The sequence below is a fragment of the Mus caroli genome, chromosome 15 (assembly GCF_900094665.2).
Source record: "Mus caroli chromosome 15, CAROLI_EIJ_v1.1, whole genome shotgun sequence".
NCBI classification, from domain to species: Eukaryota; Metazoa; Chordata; class Mammalia; order Rodentia; family Muridae; genus Mus; species Mus caroli.
In genome coordinates, this window is record NC_034584.1 from 72,303,873 (window position 1) to 72,309,155 (window position 5,283).

The following is a 5,283-nucleotide window of genomic DNA, read 5'->3' on the forward strand; positions in this document are numbered from 1 at the left end:
GGGGGGGAGGGTATGGAGGACTTTTGGGATAGCATTGGAAATGTAATTGAGGAAAAGATGTAATAAAAAATATTTTAAAAAAAGAAAGAGGTAGGGAGAGGGGAGATGCTGCTACAGAGATGTGGGTGAAGGTCCAATTCATTGGGTGATAAGGTTCAAAGACCCTATGTGCTGGGCGTAAGCAGAGGCAGGGGCCTGAACCTCAGGCAAATTCTTTGCTTAACAGGTCATGGAGATTTCTGTCAAACAATGGCTAATGCATGATCTCTGGAATACAGCATGTGGGATATATGAACATGTTAGTTTATGATCTGTGAGACATGAGAGTGATCTGTCAGAAGAGGGGTTGTCTGTGCCCCTGTCTGGGAGGGACTGGTCCCTAGCTATGTGATGAGACACCTACCTGCTGGCACACTAGGTACAGAAGCGACACATCTGGACCTAAATCATCTGTGGTGATTTCAGAGCACAGTATGGGGTGTGTGTGTGTGTGTGTGTGTCTGTCTGTCTGTCTGTCTGTCTGTCTGTGTCTCTTTGTGTCTGAGTGTGTAAAAGAAAGAGACAGAGAGAGACAGACAGACAGACACACAGAGAAAGAGAGAGACAGAAAAAGAAAGATTAGGGAGACAGAAACACTCACATAGAGACAGAGAGACAGAAACATACACACACAGAGACAGAGACAGAGACAGAGACAGAGAGACAGAAAAAAACACACACACACACATACACACACAAAGAGGTGTGTAATTTGGTATGTCTCTGGGCACTTCCCAAATGAGCTTGCCAAATTACACCCAGTACCAAGGGAAGTTCTACATCCCTGGCTCTGTCCCCAACACTTCTTCATCCTTGTAGGTAATTGTCTCTACCCTCTCTCTTTCTCTGCCCTTCTTCCATTTCTCATTGAAGACAGAGGGAATTATGTCTCCCACTCATCCTGTCCCACAGATGTGTGACCAGAAACTCAGGATAGGGACTGAAGTAACACATGGGTGGCAAAGTTAGAAGGAACACAGTAGTTAGCCCCAGGTAGAGCTTTCAGGGAGTCCTCCCTGCCACCAGACCTCCAGTGATAAAGCTGTGTCCTCCCAGAGCCCCAGAGCCCCAGAGCACATCCTAACCATACCTCTTCCAGAGCTCTGACTTTGTTCCCTGCTCCAATGCTCCAGTGTGCCTCTCCTCTACTAACTGTCTTGGAGTCTGAGACCTAGTCTTTCTAGAGAGTTCAAGGTTGAGGGATATGCTGCCCCAGCCCTGTCTTATGCTGTATTGTTCCACCCTGGAGACCCCCACAGCCCCTGCTTTGCGCCCATCCTCAGATCCGCATCAGGAAGTCAGCCACTTACCTCTGTGCTTGTATGACAGGCAGCCTCCTTCGGCAGCCTCCAAGTGCCAGTGAGCTGCAGGCTCTTCCTATTTATTTGTGCCCCATCTGGAGGAAACAGAGAGCAGATTGAGGAAGTTGCCAGTGCCCTTTCNCAAGCAGCTTCGCTTACTTCTCAGAATTGTGGACACTAGCCTCTGATAAGACTCACGACATTTAGTTCTGCCAGAGTAGCTCGCTCCCCACCATCTCCCCGTGAGCTCTCATGTGCCCTTCAGGTCTCAGCCAGGAATGACCTCCTCCACACCCGCCTCCCTGGCTCCTCTGGAGGAAGCAGACAAAGAGAGCAATAACCACCTCCCTGCAAGTGTGTGCCCAGAGCCAGGCAGAGCTGGGGTGGACTTGGAGGGCACCAATTCTTAGCATGTGGCCTTATGCAAATCAGCTACAGGTGGCCTCTTCAAGCCTTGGGAACCCTTGGGGTATTTTTCTAGAAGGACCTATAAACCAGAAGGGGTTTTGAGGGTTATGCTTTTGCCATGGAAAACCTAAGTTGACAACAGTCAGTAGGCAGTAGGAGCAGTCTTGATCCCTGGCTGTCAGCTTTGGATTTCCCTTCTCTGTCCTGCCCTAGAGTCCCTGTCATCTTCTCCCATCTTGCTCTTCAGAGCAAGTGATGTTTTGTCTCCATTCCCCTCCCCCAGTGCCCAGCCATGGCCCAGAGATGGTTTTCATGACTGGGTGTATAGTGAATGAATGAATGAATGAATGAATGAACAAATGAATAACTTGAGGCTGCTGGGGTTAAGAGGAGGGAAGTGAGACACTTCCTCAAGGAAAGAGTCAATGGGTGCACCAAAACCCTGTCCTAGGCATGAGTGATTTTTTTTAATATGGTAAAAATACAAGCAAATAAGCTTAAAAATATAAGGGATGAAATGTCAGCTTTTTTTAAAAAGGTAGCTTTATTTATGCATGAGACATTTCTTATCTACCAATACAGAGCTACAGAGGCAGGAGACAAGACAGTAGGAGAGGGGCCCCTGGGCAGGGGGACAGCAGTCAGTTCAGGATGAATAGAGTGGGGTCCCAAATGGTCAAAACCTCCCACCAACCTCTGGCCTGATTCTTTTGTCAGAGATCAGTGTGCCCGAATCTTACACTTCTAATCCACAACACTGCAGACCCTGATGTCCAGACACCAATGGGTTTGTTTTACTTCTTATTTTCTTTTATTCAACAGAAAACGAAAGTCAAGAAGTTCNCTGGCTGACTTGTCGTGAGAGATGCAATCCATGGGGCACACGGCAGGTGTCTTGGTTCACAATGGTGTTCACTAGGTACTTAGTCAAGCCTTTCTCCCCGTGCAGGAGCTATGTCATAGTCATGGCAGCAAACGACACAGAGTATGGATTGTGTGATACCTATGAGAGGCTCTCATGGAACATGGGATACCCACACAAGGCAGGTGGTCTCTGTCTGATAACTGGATTCACCGTCCTATGTGGCCTTGAAATTCAGAGAAATTAGTGTCTCCTCACACATTGCATAACTATTTCTCCATGTATCTTACTGTTTGAGGAAATTGACACATCATCCAGACAGCCATTGAAATCAATGCATAAATGGTCATGTCCACCATCCCCACCTAGACGGGACACCCGGACATGTAAAATTGACAAGAAATCCTTGATCGTTAGATCATACATCAGGGACAACATGTCTTGTTGGACAACCTACTACGTTTTGGGATCAGTGTCAGACTAGGACTCAATAGGGTCTTTGTCACCAACCTCCTGCTACTTCCTTTAAATACCCATTGCTTTCTTAATACAGACTGTCCCCAGGTAAACGTACCCTTGTCCTAAGAGATCCATTCTCACTCAATTTCAGATCTCAACTCAAAGTGAAAATGAACACAGGTAGTTAGCAGCCTCAAAGGCCATTAAGAAGGACTTCCCACAGAACAACATTGGTAAGGTATGACTAAGCTATCCAAATGTTTGCATGTCACCTTTTAAACTGAAAGTCCCTGGCATATTTATGCAGTGTATCCTACGGTTTGGAAATTAGAGCCTTGGAAACAGTACCTGTCTTAAAGCAATATATATATAAATCTACCATAATTTATACAAGTGAAGTGTTTTAAGTATGTTTCCATATATTCCCTCACATTTGGTTAACTTAACTAGCAACTTGATCAACCTAAACTTACCTAAGAAAGCAGTCTCAAGTGAGGACTTGTCCACATGAGATGGGGTTGTCTTGACTGTTTCTTGGCTTGAGACAGCATCTCCCTATGCAGCCCTGGATGGCCTCAAACTCACAGAGATCAGCTTGCCTGTGGCTCCAAAAGGCATGAGCAACCACAGAAGTTGTCTTGATTGCTTATTGATGTGGGAGGGCCCCGCCTAAAGTGGGCGGCACCATTCCCTAGGTGTGGGATCTTGAACTGTATAAGGCAGTTACATAAGCATGAACCTATGAGCCAGCCAGCACACAGTGTCCTGCCACGGTTCATGGCTCACACTTCTACTTGAGTTCCTGCTCTGACTTCCCCTCCATGGTGGGCTGTGACCTGAAATAGGTCTTTTCCTCACCTATGTTGCTTTGACCATGGTACTTGTCACAGCATGAATAAAATCACAATACGTCACATACACCGATATGCTCATTCATGACTCTTCAGAACCAGACACAGATGCTGCAGCCCTTCCCTAGCTCTTACCCCTCAGTATCTAGGACCCAGCTCTTCAAGTCTTAAGGGCAGGAAGGAACAAAGCTTACCACTGAAGACAAAGGGCAGGCCTGATGCTCCTTCTGTTCTGAGGAAAGCAAGTTTGCTGCAGCTCAGAGCTTGCTGCCAGGACCAAGCTTATTCCAGCTGTCACAGGTCTAAACACACACAGGACACAGGTACCACACACAGCACCGTGCTCACATGGGGCAGGGCAGATGCCTGTGGATCAACCAGAGCTCCCAGTGGCTTTGATGCTCCGGGCAGTCTTAGGTATGTGGCAGAAATGTCTCACTAACAGGGTTCCTGGGCTGGTCAACACACTGTTATAGAGTGATACAGTCCACAGTTGGTTGGCAAGTCTGGCTTTCCTAAGACCCNAGCTCTGANTTTGGACCTCTAACTTCACTGTCCCTTGATACNACTCAAGCACCAGCTAGTTGTAGACTAGTGCAGAATCAATTCCCTGGACTCCACAATGGNAAAGACACCTAAGATGTTTTCATCTTTGCCAACTAAGTCCCCACATTTATGAACATTGTAAATNGAAAAACAAAACAAAGCCGTAACTCACACAGCTTGCTCTCAAGGAGGAGAGCATCCAGGGCCTTTCCAAACTTGCTCTGCTCCTCACTTTCAGTGGATGTGGTGGTGTGTTGGGTGACAAAAGATAGCTATGCCCAAACTGTTCTGTGACAGCTGGAGGCAGCCTGGGCTATCATTCAGACCTGGCCCCATGGACTTGGCCAACGAGCAACCAAAGGGTCAAGAGAGAAGTCCCTTAAACAAGGTACCAACTCATCCTCTGACAGTTAAGGATTCCGTCAAAAATGATGTGGAGGGTGTCTCTTAACGCTGTGCAGAGACAGGCACGATGACGTGCTTCTTTGTAGAGACATTTGTCAGNGAACAGCTGCTNACCCAATGTTTGCTCCTGGGATGTTCCCCGTTGCCTTTCATGCAGTTGACAGAGGGCCACCGCTCTCCGTCCCAGAAAAATCTAATTGTCAAACATACTCACTTTAAAGCCCTCCGAGGGAGCACCCATGGGAGATCTTATACTTGAGACCTCCCAGTCTCTGTCACGTCCACCAGGTTGGGAACTTCTCACACACCACATCAGAGCCTCTGCAGCTGAATGCTGAGCAGTTAGCAGGGAGAGATGGGAATCTGCTCTCCGGAACATCCCTGGGAAAAGAGCTCTCCAAAGGAAGGCCAA

The 5,283-nt window shown here is 47.4% G+C and overlaps 1 protein-coding gene across 1 annotated transcript in view; it reads right to left on the bottom strand.

Moving 5' to 3' along the window:
* Window positions 1-5,167, bottom strand: part of LOC110310449 (interleukin-3 receptor class 2 subunit beta) — a 29,498-nt gene extending 24,331 nt beyond the window's left edge. The window contains exons 1-2 of the mRNA XM_021183429.2: window positions 5,086-5,167; window positions 1,350-1,435 (exon numbers count right to left, since the gene is read on the bottom strand). The gene's annotated coding sequence lies outside the window, so the exon portion shown is untranslated. The remainder of the gene's footprint in view (window positions 1-1,349; window positions 1,436-5,085) is intronic.
* Window positions 5,168-5,283: the final 116 nt, after the last annotated feature.